Source organism: Vicugna pacos, chromosome 13 (genome assembly GCF_048564905.1).
Source record: "Vicugna pacos chromosome 13, VicPac4, whole genome shotgun sequence".
NCBI lineage: Eukaryota > Metazoa > Chordata > Mammalia > Artiodactyla > Camelidae > Vicugna > Vicugna pacos.
Window position 1 is genome coordinate 31,961,768 of NC_132999.1, and position 16,322 is coordinate 31,978,089.

The following is a 16,322-nucleotide window of genomic DNA, read 5'->3' on the forward strand; positions in this document are numbered from 1 at the left end:
AGTGGGTACTCAACAAATGCTGGTGTAACTGAGAAGGAAACATATTATTCTCTAAGTACTAAGTATACTGAATCTGGCCCATTGTAATCATTGGGGCTCCATTATCTCTGGTGGCCTCATCTGTAGGACCCTGAGGGGCTGGTCTTCCAAACCTAAGGAATTCTTTGAAAATCTTAAGTGTAGTTAGTCCTGACTTGAACTAAATTCATTCAACAACCAAGTAACTTAAATTAAATCTAATTCTTTTATTTGTTTCTGTGTTCCAAAGGATCTTAGGGTGAAGGCTGAGAAATACCTTTCAATTACCTTCTAGTGATTATATTGTATTGTTCGCTTTTTAGTGGTAACCAGACTTCAAAATGGCTTCTAATGATCCTCAACCTACACTCTTGTGTAGCCCCCTCCCACACTGCACCAGAGCTAGAATGTGTGATGAATAAAGTATGGCATTTGTGATGATATCACTTTTGAGATAAGGTTATAAGAGATACTGCAGGTTCTATCTTGCTCGCTCTCTTTCACTCTCTCTCTCTCCCCCTCTCCATTGGATTTTTTGCTCTGGATGAAGTCAGCTGCCATGTCATGAAAGCTATTATGGAGAGGCCCATGTGCCATGTGGTGAGGAATTGAAGCCTTCAGTCAGTAGCCATGCAAATGAGCTTTGGAAGTGGATCTTCCAGCACCAGCCAGGTTTTCAGATGACTGCAACCTTGGCTGAGAGCTTGACAGAAACCTTACGAGAGACTCTTAACTAAAGCAATCCTGCTAAGCCATTCCCAAATTCCCGACTCTTAGAAAATGTGAGATAATAAATGTTTGCTGTTGTAAGCTACTATGTTTTAAAATAATTTGTCACACAGCAATATATAGCTAATACACTGTTTTGTTACTCAAGTCTAAGGAAAATTGTCACTTACATTCAATTGCCCCTTCTGAAAACTTTGGCTTAACTCTTGTATTAGTATCTGGGGTCAGCATTTCTTGTCTATTGTTTACTCTAGGTATGATTGTGGTCATGATAAGCCCAAATGTCAGGGTAGGAGACTATTCACCAGATGGGTTGAGTAAAAGGAAATATACAGTCTAGAAGCCCATGGCCAGGCTAGAGTCAAAAGACTGATTTCTAACAAAAATAAGATTTATTTCCAATATTTCTTTTAAATTTAGCCCAGTTACCATGTTGGAAATTGATCTACCTTGTCAAATGAAGAGTAGCTTACTCTGACTTGGGCATATTTTCTGACTCTGGGCATATTTTCTTTCCTCCTGGAACTGTCATTGCAGATGGCAGAGGCAGTACCCTGTGTGAGTACCATTTGAGAAAAATTAGGGTACAACCAGAAAGTAGGAAAGAGGTGCCTGTCTAACTCCCCCTTTGCTAGTCAGGCCAAGTTTGGTAGATCGGCGAGGGAGATCATGCTTGCAGCGAAGATCCCAGACCATATCCAGAAATGGACGTTGTTAACACCGCCATCTATGAGTTCTTTGTCATAGTAACTTATCTTTATTAGAAATCTGATTAATGTCCCCATGTGGAGCTGAGATGACCCCCTGGGTCTTATGTCACTCACCTGTGATGAAGGCTCACTTCCCTAGTTTCCTACATTTTGGTATCTGGGAGTATGATGTGTGTAGTGTTTAAGAGACTGGACCCTGGAAGTCAGACTGTGACTTCAAATTCTGGCTCTTCTACTTAATATCAGGAAAACTTGGGGAAGCTCAATTTCAATTCTCAAAGCTTTATTTTTATGAACTGTAGAATAGGGTAAAAATAGCTCCTATCTCAAAGGATTGTTGGAATAATTAGTTTATATAAACAACTTAAAACAGTACCTATTATGTTGTAAATGTTCAATATTTCTTAGCTATTTTATCATTATTAGTACAATGAAGAAGCCTGGTGTAGAGGAAAGAACATAGGGTTTAGGGTTAGATGCACTTTTTGAGTGATCTTGACAGGTTACTTAATCTTTTTGAACCTCTATTTTTTCTTCTGGAAGAGGAAAAGATATTATCTACACTGGAGGGTTGTTTTTAGGATTAGATAAGATCATTCATACATAAAATCTGAGACATAGTAGAAAATAAACTATAGTTCTTTTCTTCTTTGTTAGCCAGGTTATAAGTGCTAACTCAGAAATCTGATTTTTATGGGAACATGGCATCCATCATCCTTAAAAAAATGTATGTGAACAAGAATGCACTGTTGCACTTGTAAGGAAGGAGGAGGGGTTCTATGTTTAGCATCAGACAGATAAAAGCATTTAAGTTCGTGGTTGGATGCTTTTGAGTTTTTATGAAAACAAAATCCAGCAGATATAATTAAGTATGCAGCATTTAGAAAGGAAGCAGGCGCTCCTCTTCATTGTGTGGGCAATAAAACCTGGAAGAAAAAACAATCAATATGTTGGTTCAATTAAATTTTCAGCTGCAAATAACTAATTTCAGTCCTTTGGTTTTTCTAGGGTCCAAAATATATTGCTTATTCTTCTTAAAATATTAATATAGCCCTGAATTATTTATTGAGCCAAGAAACACTGTACTCTTTTAACATGGAAGAGAATGGAAGGTTATTTCATGTCAGCACCGTAGAAGACAATAATAAATCTGAAATGTAAATAATACCTCAGAGAATACAGCCTGGTTGAAGGCCAAAGCACGTGATTTGCAGACTTTTTCTTTTGTGATAAAGAAGCTGGAAAGCCAATGGAAAAATGCTCTTCTGGCCTTCTCATTCTTTTAGGGATGGCAGCATCTTGTGGGCTGTTTGAGTCATTATAAAATGTTATGATCATTTATTAATACTATTTAATTTATGTCATTAAAAGAACCTACTGTAATAATAGCAATAGCTATCATTTATTGAGCTTTTATTATGTCCTGGGCACTATGCTAAGTGCTTATATGCATTACCTTATCTACACTCTTACTCTATAAAGCAGGTACTGTTACTGTATGTATTTTACAGAAGAGACTGAGGTGTGAAGAGGTCAAGTGTTTTGAATCTTTGACTTCTGCCTCCAGAGTTCTTTTCTTGATGAAACAACTTGCTGCTTTCACCCGTAGATAGCATTAATCCCTCCTGCCTATGTCAGTCAACAACAGAATGCCTTGTGCTTCTATGGTACTCTGCCTGGCTTTGTAGACATCTGTTTACATTGGTATTCACCACTATTGCAGTGGAAGGAGCATGATCTTTGAAATTAAACAGAGCTAGGCTCGCTTTCCACATCTTCCCCTTACAAGCAATGTTATCTTGGATTACTTAGTGCTCAAAATAAATCTCTGAGGTAGGAACTGTTATTGTCTCATTTTATCACTCAGGAATCTGGGGCTTAGAGGGGTTAAGTACCTTGACCAAGGCCTTACTATAGGTATGTGGAGGAGCTGCGTTTAAATGTACATCTGTCAGAAGACTCCAAATCCCATGCTTTTAGTAATATGCCTTATCGCATGATTGCAAATGTGCGGAGTTACAGTTGGGTGACTGGGAGAGCATCTAGAAACCTCCTTCTTTTGAAGATGAGAAGATGGGAAACCAAGCCCCAAAATGAGGGATTGAGTTACTAATAGATATGGGACCAAAACCCAGCTCCTAGCCCAGTGTTTTTTCCACTGCTGCTTCTTACCTACTTGTTGGTGTTATAGTATCACTGTAGAAGCCTGAGGCTTTGATTGCTGTCAGACGTGAGTGAGGTTAATAATCCAGAGGAAGACTGTGCTCAGGACAGACATATGCTGCAAGTACGTATGAAGAGTTTCATTTTGTTTTGGAATAGGTTGGGGGTGCGGGTGTGTATCCTGAGCTGAGCCTTTGAAAATTCAGTTGCTCTCTATGTAATTCAGTTTAAATCAGATAGATTAAAAGAGAACTAATACTTATAGAGATATTATTGTGTACTTAATTTGATATCTTACATAAGTCATCTAATTCTTATAGCAGCCTTTTTGTTTAGGTATTATTATCACCATTTTACTGATAAGGAGATTGAGAAAAGGAGGGTTAGTACCCCTGGGTTCTGCTGTTTTCTGAAACTGCCAAGTGGTTTGAAATACTCTTATTGAGAAGGGCTCTGTTCCCTCTCTTAATAAAAAGGCTACTCACTCTCCTAGATGTTGGTATAAAGGAAGCTATTGTGGAGCGATCCACATGGAGAAATTGTCTCTCTTCCTTTTGGTCTCATTGAAATGACTTTTATTTGCTGTGACCTTGGGTTTCTTTTCATCATTAAGAGGGATATATTATGTGTTTAAATACTGCATTATTAATAATATTTGCCTGGGTGCAGTGTTGTGATCAATTTTTCATGTGCATCATTCTTTATGCAGCAGTAGTTGAATATCAAGTAGAGCCTTACCTTCACCTCTCCTCCCTCAGTGACAGTCTCCAACAAGGAGGATGGCAGGCCTGAGACTCCTTATCCGCAGGAGAGATTAGAAATGCTTCCCTAAGTTAGCCCAAGAGGCTTTGTTGATGAGGGCGCTGTGAGGCAGCTGTGAAGAAGTGATGGTTTTCTTCTTAAAGCTGAACCTTGTACCAGAGGATCCAGGGGTTGAAACTCCAAACTTCCCATAATATTCTCTGACTCCATTGTCTCATCCAAGTCTCCTCCACCCCTTCTTCCCCATCTCCTGCTTTTCACCTGTCCTACTTCAAGCATTCATTGAGCTTCTATAATACATGGGGTCCTGTGCCACAGGCTGGGGATGGGGACAGAAAAGAAGGAAAATTCCTAGTTTTCAGTGGACCTCCACATCCCAACTGGGATACAGACAGAGCAGCATGATTGACACTGTGACCTAGAGAGGTACAAGGACTTTTTTTTTAAGTTTGTAGGTAAGGATCAAGTTTCTTTCTGCCCTGAATTATATTTATTTTGTAACCTCCATGTGAGTGAAATTTTATACTACTTTCCCTAGATAGATTCTTGGCATGTGGCCAGATCAGCATATTGCTCATCTGCTAGATCTCCAGGGAATGTTTGAAATAGGGGACAGGTGTGCTTACCCCAAGTCTCGTTAATAAATACAGTTATCAAAAACAGCATTAATTTGGTGATTTGTACATGAAACTTTCAATCCCCTCCTACCATGCTTGCCAAATACCTCTTCTTCTAAGGACCCAGCCTTAGAAATGTGTGGGAAACAGCTCTAGGTGGGGCTTCCATCCTAACCTAAGCAATCTTTCTGATGCTCTTGATGCAATCCATGGGACTGTCTTCCTTCCCATTCTCTGGTTAATCTGTCCCGGAGCCTGGAAACTGATCAACTTAGTGGGCTTGACTGGAGGCCCTTCCAGAAGAGGAATTTGCTCTTATTCATCTGAAACTCCAGGTCCACCCAGGATGGTAACTAACACAGAAGATATTTGAGGAAGGAAAGGAAGAGAGAAAGAAGAAAAGAGAAGGGGAAAGATGAGGAGAGAAGAGAAGAGAAATAAAGGAAGGCTGTGTTTCCATTTCATCACCTACTCCACGAAGAGAAGGAGGGTTTATGTCATTCAGAGTCATTCAGGTAGCATAATGGTTAAGAGGGAGAGTCTGAAGTAACCCAGACAGACAGGGTGCTGTCCACAGCATCTTTAACCTCTTTGAACTTTAACCCTTTTTATTAAGTGGGAATAATAGTACCTATTTCTTACATGCATTATAAATGTTAAACTAATATATATATATATAAAATACTAGGTGTAATCTGCCACATAGTAAGTGTTCAATAAATGTTACACTTTATTAGTATTTTTTAATCTTATTGTCTCTTTCTCTCCTGTATTTTTCCTACTTCTTACCTTCACCATGAGCCAAAAAATTCCTTCCTCAGGAAGCCTTATCTCCTAAACCCAGCATTTCCCAAAGTGTTCTGAGAAACAGATGTTAATAGGTGTTACATAAAGGGAGGATTCATATTTAAATAAATTTGAGAAGCCTGGATTAAAAATAAATTAGCCAGATTCTTTACAGCAGGACTGTTTTTTTTTATAAGATTGGAATATGCACATTTTAAATCTGCAGAGGGGGCCGGCACATAGAACGTTCCTGAAATTGTTTGACTATAGACTCTCTCCCTGCTTCCTTCCCAGAGTATCTTGTGAAATTAATGTTCTTAAAAAATTATTTGCCCAGCACTGCCTTAAAGAACTATCACTCTGCTTTTTTCTGTCCCCATCAGAGGACAGGAATCTGTTCCACAGATTATTTATTTATTTACTGAAGCACTCCATTAACAATTTTTTTTTAATTGTCAGTGGGAAACTTAAAGTAAATAACAACAATAAGGACAAAAATTTCCCTGGTCCTCCTAGGCTTTGTTCATGTGTATATATATTTTTTAAAGGGAGTTTTTTTTTCATTCAACTGTTCATTTAACAAATATTTCTGAGAATCTGTATTTGCCACTCACAGTGCTAAGTGTTGCTGGAATGCAGGACTGACATGGAAAAAAGCAATCAAACTTTCAGTTACAAGTAGTGTAATTAAGAATCTATAGGGTAAGGGGGGAGCTCATCAGAAAAGCATTTAAGATAGCCTGGAGGGTCAGAGGAGGGTGTCTGGAGGAAGTGGTGTTCCTGAGGGAATCTCAAAGAGCTGTAGGATTTAGCCAAAGGAAGGTGAATGTACAGGAAAGAGGGAACATCATGTGCAGAGAAGTAAGAGATGGGTTTTGAAAGAAGTTCAGTGAGCTGAAAGATCACGGTGAAAATAGCACATGCTTATTGTAACAAATTTAGAAAGTACTGAAAAGTACACATGATTCAAGAAAAACCTCTGATTTCCCCTCTTAAAGGCAACTCTTAAAATTTTATCCTGTATCCCTTTACTCTTCTTTCTATGCATTTCCCTTTAAATAGTAGAGCTTAGAATATATGAATATATATGCTTAATATTTTATTGTGAATACATATCCAGCGTGTGAAATATTGCTTTGAAGCTTCACTTTCAATTACTGATTATGATATATCTATGCCTTTGAGACCTGTAGTGACCCTTCAGCTGCAGCTGTAATGGAGGGATGCCAGTGCTCCAAACAGCCCTCAGACGTTTTCCTTAATCACCTCTCTGGTGACAAAACTCTATGGTTAAGCCACAAGCTGGACATGTTTTATATCAGCCTGCCCAAGACCACCCCTAGGGTGCGAAAGGCCCCAGGTAAATATTTTTGGTGGACACCCTGTCTATAGAAACAATTTGATTAAAAATTATAAAATTCATGGACCCATGTGAAGACCATGAATTTAGATGAAGATTTAGAGCAATGGATAGAGAAGAGACATGTTTGTCCATTGTTCAGTCAGTGCATGTGACATGTCCAGACACCATCTCTTCATGCTCTTTATTTCCAGATGCAGGGCTCCTGGTTTATTTCATATATCCCATCTGGGAAAAAGGTAGCAACACTGACATGACTCATGATGCGTGGCTCTTTGGAACATGTTTGTATCAAAGCAATATAGATTGTCTTGCCTCTGCAGTTTCCTAGTACATTTATTTAATGCTGGTTACACCATTACTCATGGTGCTTCATCATTCGTGGTGGTGTTAAAGAAAAAAATTATTTGTGATGCTTGTTAAAGAGCAGTAAAGCAGATTTTATTCCGAGGGGTTACAGTGGGGTTTTGTTGTAGGGAACAATAACAATAAAGAAAACAATAAGAAAAAGTGAGAATTTATAACCAAGGAGCAAGGGAAAGTGGTGGTCAGTGGATAGAAAATTACAAATTACTAAAGGGAAACATCAGGGGAAAGTAGGGATTCTGGCTAAGCCCACTAAACAGGGTTCTTACTGAAGACAGGCGAGGGTGATTAGACATTACTTGGGGGATGATGGAGGGTGAAGAATCTGATCAGATATTATGCATGGAACATTCTGGCTAAACTGGCTTGGCAAGATTCTGGCTAAAATTGTATAGTGCAGAGATGAACACAGAAGCCCAAAAGTCAGGGCCTAGAATAGAAGAGAATTCAAAGGAACCTGCATGGAGTTTGTCAAGAAAAGAGTCTTTGTTAGTGTCTCCCACAGATAGTGGTTTCTAATGACTCTCTCAAAGGTTTTGATGATGCTTTGTTGATGATGAACACAAATGCAGAACTCATCTCAAGTGTGCAGGAAAATATGAATGATGATTCATGTTCTGGTCATGTTAAATGTACCATCCAGCATAAACATAGATCAACATATGTTCCAACTATATCTTTTCTAATCTCTTTAGCTTTAGGCCATAATCACTGCATCTCTGGAATGTGTTCTCTTCTGATGTTGACTGCACAATGTTAAGTGCCTTCTACACACCGCCATCAGTAGGAGGAATAGGCATGAGACCCCATGTTAAGAAAGAAGAACAGTCCTGTTCATATTAGGAAATTTTGTGCTCATATGCACACCTTAAGACAGACCTAGGAGAGCACAACATTCACACATTAATTGACGACAATCAGATGGACTTGTTGGAAATTCAGAGCAACCACTTCAAAAGATTTCAGAGGAGATAGGCATGAGATAGGCATGACATAGGCGCAGCCACTTCTAGAGAACAGCCTGACAGTGCTGTCCAGGAGGGGACAGAGGGTAAAGGATGCCAACTGCTACCCCTGCTATCTTCAGTTGCTGTAACTCCAGCAATACCACCATGGTTGGAACAAAGACAGGTGCCCAATGCCTGGGCCCACATACATGACTCAAGCCCAGCGGACAGTGGTGAACCCATCAGTAACCAAGAGCCTTGGATTTGTCCTATATTCAACATGAGTATGAGTCTCCCAAAATCATCATGTTAGCATCATGTTGGTGGTCCAATATTGCATAATCCCATAAAAGAAACATCACACCAGATAACAAAGTGATGTCTCCCAGCCATCCTCCTGGAACTGGGACCTAGCCATGGGCCATAGTACAACCCCATAAACATGAATCCTAGAGTTCCTCAGATATCCAGCTGTCTTTACACATGAGGAACAGTGGGTAGAGGGTTTGAGAGCACCCTGAGGATGAGAAAGGGGAACTGGAGCACCCTGCCTAATTGTCACTACTATTCCTGGTTGATCTCAGGCACTGGAGAAGGACTTAGAAAATTTCGAGATAGGCAGTGCTGGTGACTAGGACCCAGAGGAACCAAGTCTGGGCTCAGGATATTTTGCTTGTACTGCACAGCCAGCCCAGGCACTGGAGAGGGTCTCAAACAGTTTTCAAAAAGACATTCCAAAGTGTGAGACCAGAAACAGTGGCCCCACTTACCAGGATAAGAAGGCTTTACAGAACATGGACCAGAAGTTTCAGTACTGGCTTACTGACAGGTTCCAAAGAAATGATTCCTACCTCACCCTCAGAAGTATATTCACTATAGGTGGGTTTGACGTTGAGTGGGAGCTGAGTGCATTCACTTCAGAGAAACATACGTAATTTCTGCTGTCTTGAAATAAAAGCATATCCCTTTAACAGAAAATAGCCAAATCTCAGAAACTACCACATAAACACCCCAAGTGACATGCTCCTCACTTCACAGAGGACAGATAATAATCGTTATAATGACAGTATTAACAATAGTAATAGGTATAAAGTTTATTGAATATCTGCTATATTCCAGGAACCATGCTAGATGCTTTTACATATGTTACTTTAATCCTACAATAACCCTGCAAAGTAGGTATCACTTTCATTTGATAATATGAAGAAACTAAGGTTCAGAAGAGTGAGGTGATTTACCTAAGGTCACTCAGCTGATGAGTAGCAAAGCCAGACCCACATAATTTTATAACCTCATAGTTTTATTGTCTCTTAAGCCTTTTCTAAGTCAGTTAGCAAGTGCTCTCTGAAAGTGTAGAAAAATAGCTCTGTTTGGGACACAGACTCAGGGAGGTGCACAGGGGGGCCTACAAGACCTAAGACTTCTCCCTCCAAGCCCGAGACCTGGCCAGGGTGCTTTGCCACCACTGCCTCTCCTTTTCTCTGCCTAAACCGCTATCCTTCCTTCAAGTCTACAGGCTCTCCACTCTTTCCAACCATGCCATTTTTCCTAATTTCACTTGTATGTCAGCATTTCATTCCTCAGTGGGCTCAAATTATGTTTCTTCTCTTTCTTTAAGTAAACAAGCACGTGAATCCTCCTAGCAGATGACCTTTAAGCTGTCGGCTGGCCTTGAAAGTACAGTTTTCATTGGAAACCTGAGGGCAGCAACTTTTCTTCTCTTACGAGATGCTGTGGAAATTCAGAAACCTGAATGCTAGCTACTGTGTGGCCTTGGTTAGGGTACTGCCTCTTGCTGAGCCTGGGTTTTCTAATGTAGGAAAGGGGGCCTGGGGTATAGGGGATTTGGAGTGGATAAGATCTTGTGGTAACTTGCTAACCTGTTCAGCTTCTCAAACTGACTTGGCAACAGTAGCATCAAATTGAGCACACACATCTTAGAACGCCCTCCTGTGTGGTCACAGGGCAGTGATGTATGGGAGGAGGAGCACAGGCTCTGGAGTTGCAAAGCTCTGGTTTGAATCCTTTCTGCTTCTGTCTATATGACCTGGGGAAAGTCGTTTAATGTCTGCAGATATCTGTGGGCAGAAGAGCCCACCTCCTGCTCTCCCTTTACGTCTTTTCCCTCACTAAGGCTGCTCGCTTGCCTTTGCTGTTCCTTTATCAGCTCCAGAGCATCAGCACACTGAGCTTGCTGAAGCTGATGAATTATGACTTCCTCCATTCCCAGTCCTCTCCTTTCTGGCTCCCTGGCTGCTCACTGACACCAGGTTGTGAATTTGTAATCAAAATTTTAGGTTGCTTATAATGATGATGGATGAGGGAAAAGAATGACAAAAGCTACCTCTGAAGCCCAATCATCGGGCCACACAGGGAGCCTGGTGTGGTCACCCAGGCCCCATCATGCTTCCTGAACGGGCTCCAGAGCACTTCTCAGTATTCTAGTCATGGTTTCAGAACAGTGGTGCCACGCCAGGTATATCTGACGACAGCACCATCCCACCTCACAGCTACCAATTCCTCACCATCCTGGCCAGACAGCTGAGACGGGTTCTCTCACTTATGTGCTTCCTTTGTCAAGGAACCTTTGTTCACGTATCTGCTCAGACACTCATCCAGAAGTCCATAAATGACAAATGCTGGAGAGGCTGTGGAGAAAAGGGAACCCTCCTACAGTGCTGGTGGGAATGCAGTTTGGTGCAGCCACTGTGGCAAACAGTATGAAGAGTCCTCAAAAGCCTAGGAATAGATTTACCATATGACCCAGGAATCTCACTGCTGGGCATAAATCCAGAAGGAACCTACTTCAAAAAGACACCTGCACCCCAATGTTCATAGCAGCACTATTTACAATAGCCAAGACATGGAAACAGCCTAAATGTCCATCAACAGATGACTGGCTAAAGAAGATTTGGTATATTTATACAATGGAATACTATTCAGCCATAAAAACTGACAACATAACGCCATTTGCAGCAACATGGATGCTCCTGGAGAATGTCATTCTAAGTGAAGTAAGCCAGAAAGAGAAAGAAAAATACCATATGAGATTGCTCATATGTGGAATCTAAAAAAAAAAAACAAAAAAACAAAAAAAAAACCAACAAAACATAAATACAAAACAGAAACAGACTCATAGACATAGAATACAAACTTGTGGTTACCAAGGGGAAGCGAGGTGGGAAGGAACAGACTGGGATTTCAAAATGTATACTAGATAAACAAGATTATACTGTATAGCACAGGGAAATATGTACAATATCTTATGGTTGCTCACAGCGAAAAAAAATGTGATAGTGAGTAAGTGTATGTTCATGTATAACTGAAAAATTGTGCTCTACACTGGAATTTGACACAACATTGTAAAATGACTATAACTCAATAAAAATGTTTTAAAAAATGAAAGAAATGAATTAAAAAGCAGTATGATAGTAACATTCCACAAAATAGCATGGTCAAATAAAAGAATATATGCTAAAAAAAAAAATCAGACACTCATCCATTTATTTAAATTGACAAAGCCACCGAAAAGATAATGTTATCAAACATTTCAAGTCGGGCCCCAACAAGTCCTGTCCAGTGTAGTTAGAGCCGATAGAATGAGACCAAGTTACCAAGTTTGGTTCAGAAGCAAAGGAAAGCTTTATTCTTTGATCAAAGAATGGACGGGTGCATGCTTTAGAGAATACGCTCTCCTGACAGGCCATGGGCGGGGCTGCTTTACAGGGATCTGGGGTGGGAGGTTGGCGCACGGGGCAGAAAGGGGAGGAAATCTCGCGGGACCGATTGCAGCGCTGGGTCCAACATCTCCACACCACCTGCCGCCGCTGCCACGCCGCCGCCATCTTGAGTCGCAGTGCCCTGCACAGCGCTCCTGAACACGGCCTGACGGAGCTGATGTGATATATTAGGTGCAGCCCTGTCGCACTGGGAACTCTGGTCTGAAGTACTGGGTGTGAGGCTTCTGCAGGCGCCCCCTATGAGCGAGTGAAACTGGACCAGGTATGAAGGAAAAGAAAAAAAAAGGTTAGACTCTATTTTATTACCCAGATTCTATTTTCGTTTCCTGGGAATTGTTAATGGGCTTTGCCGGTGACAGTAACACATAGTTTTTGACAATGTTAGGCACTTTACAGAGATGATATTACTCCCTGTGGTTCGGAGTGCAGGCTTTGCAGTCAAAATGCCTGTGTTGCCGAGTCCAGACTCGTTCTGCTTACCACACGACAGGCCAGTAAATCGGGAGACAAGGTGTTGGGGCAAGGAATAGCGACTTTATTCGGAAACCTGGCAGACTGAGAGGATGGCAGACTAATGCCTTGGAGAACCATCCTGCTCCAGTCAGAATACAGGCTCCTTTTGTACAAAAAAACAAGGTGGGGGTGGGGGCAGGGTGTGGTTGGTTGTTGCAAACTTCTTGCAGGCATTTTTTGTTCTTGCAGCCCTCCATGTGGGCCAGGTCATGGTGTCCCTGTAAACTTCTAACAAGACAAAGGTTATTCTCTATTTTGCAACTTGTCATCTCCACAGAAGGGCAGAAGTGCTAACATCCTTAAAGGTCAGAGCCCTGAGAATAGGCTCTCCTGTATATTTCAGGCTAAAGGCCACATTGTTTCACAGAAGGTGCAGAGCTAGCAAGACTAAGCCTAGAAAGCAGGGCACAGTGGTTAAAACTAAAGGAACAGATCCAATATAGAGTCAGATTTGTTCTCTATTTTACCTGGATCCAAATTCTGAATCTTTTGCTTGTAGCTGTGTGACCCAAAGCCAAATCCTTAACCTTTCTGGGCTTTGCTTTCTTCATCTATAAAATAGAGACACAAATTCTACCTACAGTATAATAATTGTTTAAAGAATGAATGGGCTAATACACACAAAAATGCTTAGAACAGGACCTGATATTTAGTAGTTAATATAAATCAGCTATTTTTACTAAAGCATATAACAGTCATGTGATTACTGTTATTAGTCTCATTGGGGAATATAGGAACGGAGGCTAAGAAAAGTTGGAAAATTATCCAGGTTTTAAGAACTGCTTAAATAGTAGAGTTGTGATTCAAAACCAGGCAGCCTTATTTATAATCTGTAATTTACTTGGCACGGGAATGGGGTGGAGTGGCAAAGGTGGTCGAAAGTGAATGATCTAAGATAAGACAAATAAAAGCAAAAGTCAAAAACAAGAAGCCAGATGATGTCTCGGATATTTAAATGTTATTCATTCCATCCCTTGCCTTCTGACTATATGCATGGCTTTCTGAAACATCCATTTTCAACCTATGACTTTCTAAAAGAATGCTTCTGATACAGGAGAAATGGATGTGGGGCGTGAGGAGGGACGGGTCCCAGGCTTCAATTGAGCCCCTGGGATGTGCCCCGCCAAGTGTAGGCCTCGCGCAAGAATTCAAGAGCAAGCCACAGTTGAGTAAAGGTAGATTTATTTAGAGATACATCAAAAGGCAAGAGAAAGGCCATGAGGTGTTGGAGTCAGGTGCTCAGATTAAAGTAAAAGTAGGTACACACTCCACAAAGTGCAGGCCGTCTCTGAAGAAGGAGAGAGAAGGGTCAGCAGCTAGACACCATGTTGCCAGTTTTTATGGGCTCAGTGGCTTCATATGCTAATAAGTGGAAGGACCAGTCTAACTAGCCTGGGGAAAGGGGCTGGGACTCCCAGGAAACTGGCTGTTTCCCACTCTTTGACCTTTTATGGTTAGCCTTGGGATTGTCATGGTGCCTGTGGGCATATTATTCACCATGCTAATATATTATAATAGGCATATAATGAAGCTCAAGGTCTACTAGAAGGCAAATCTCCTACCATCTTGAGCCTCAAGGCCTACTGGGGGTTGAATCTTTCCCCATTCTGGTGTTAACTGCCATTATTCCTTGAATAGCTGTGCCCTGCCCCCTTCCTGTCTCCCTTCCTCCAACCAAGCTCCAGGCTCCTCTCACGTTTGCTGTATTGTTTCCCTTACCTGCAACACGATTTCTGCCTGGTCCTGGGTGAGGCTAGATTGACCCCATCCTGTCTTTCTTAGCTCAAGCCACTGTCTCTTAACACATCTTCTGTTCAGCCATCAGATGCTCCCTGGGGCTTCCCAGAGAGAGGTATCTTATTCTGTCATCACCAGCACCACCAGCCCCACTGCCTTTGCTCTCTGTGTGATTTCAGCCTAGAATCTTCTCTCTCCCTCTCTGTTACTCTGCCTATAAAAGCTCTAACTCTTCCTTCAGGGCCTAACCTAAGTGCCTTTCTCTCTGGGAAGACTTTCAGGGCCCTGCAGGCTAAGTTAGCCAGTCCATGCTCTATGTGGCCCATTCCTCCTGAACTCCTCTCCCGGCATTTATCTCTGAGTTGTTGCTGTCTGTTCTCTCAGCTTGGTCTTTGAGGTCAAGGATTGTGTCTCATTCATGTTAGATTCCCTAGAACCCAACATCGATCTGAGGGATCAGTAGGTAATGTGTAGATTAGATAAGCTGAATGAAATTGCACTGAAGTGAGCTGGGCCTTTTAGCATGAGTATGATGTATAAATGAGAGAGGGTAAGGGCTTAATGCTCACTAAAGCGAACGCTAGATTCAAGCTGCTTTTAAATGCAGACCTTTAGACCTAGACTCCCTTTCATACTCCTTTCCTTCTCTCCTTCCTCCCTCCCTCCCTCCTTGTTCTCTTCCTTTTAGAAATGATTAAATGTCTTTTTTGTGTGTACTTGATACTAGACTATAGAAAAGTAAGCAGTGCTCCTTACCTCATATTACCCCTTCATGGGGCTTCCTCAGTGATGGGCTCTGGGGGCACTTAAAGGCTCTCTACTTCCAAAGGCCTCTAACATAACCCCTCAAGACCCTCTCCCTTTGTCTTTTGCAGAGTTCTAATATATCCCTGATACCCACTGAGAGTCATCATCAGCCAGCAACACATTGGCTCCAGCCTTTTTCCCAGTCTTTCTGTGGGTTCCAGAAAGGATTGGGCAATAGGGCAGATTGACAGTGTTAAGAATATTTTCATACCATTGCCTTATGCCAGGATTGGCCTTGCTGGTGGAGAAGCTAAGAGAGGATGTAATGTATTCCTTACAGATAGAAAAACCAGGGCTCAGAGAACTTAAGGCCCAGTTTCTGTTCAAATTTGTGCATGGGCTTGCTAAAATACATTTCACCATGGATGACCTAGCTTTTTCATTGGCGGAACCATTTGCAGTAGGATTAAGGCTATTTTACACTAGAGAACTAGCTCTGACTGGGCTGGCAAACGGCAAATGGAGATAAAATGGTGAGAGAATTGCTGCTGAGAAAATGACATGTTCAGGGTTGTGTTCCAAAGAGTAGTAATTCCAGTAATTGCTGACTTCTACATTTTTGTTTTTGTTTTTCCACTTCACTCCCCATGCCTTAATATATGTAGATGGTTAGGACTGCCTGCTTCCTGAGAAGATCTGTGAGTTACTGTTTTCCTTTTATAAGTAAGGCTTCTGGGTCAGACCTAAGGATACCCTAGGAAACTTAATTCATCCGTCATCAAGTATTCCCCTACCTGCTCCCTGCCAAGCCCTGTCTGGACACTGAGAATTATTAAAAAGCTTGGCACAATTTCTGCCTTCATGAAGCTCACAGTCCAGTGACAGAGATAGAAATAGTTGCACCAAATAAAACTGATACAGAGAAGGCACAGTTGTACCAAATTCAAGACACAATTGCATGTTACAGGGTTATCCAAGGGGTACAGAGGACAAAGGAGCCACTTTTACATGAAGTATAAAGAAAGCCCTCCTAGCTATAGCAAGCATTGCCTTGAATCTTGAGAAATTCGTGAAGAGGTGTTATGGGGTATTCAGGAGCAAGAAGGACATTCCAGGCAAAAGCAGCA

General features: G+C 41.4%; 1 protein-coding gene across 11 annotated transcripts in view; it reads left to right on the plus strand.

Annotated features, from left to right (window-relative positions):
* Positions 1–16,322, plus strand: part of BEND5 (BEN domain containing 5) — a 925,317-nt gene that overhangs the window by 548,039 nt on the left and 360,956 nt on the right. Inside the window, exon 1 of one of the 11 annotated variants that reach the window (XM_072974491.1) lies at positions 12,179–12,484. The exons of 9 other annotated variants lie outside the window; for them this stretch is intronic. The gene's annotated coding sequence lies outside the window, so the exon portion shown is untranslated. Of the gene's footprint in view, positions 1–12,178; positions 12,485–16,322 lie in introns of those variants that run through there. One more of the 11 variants, XM_072974490.1, reaches the window with a different exon arrangement.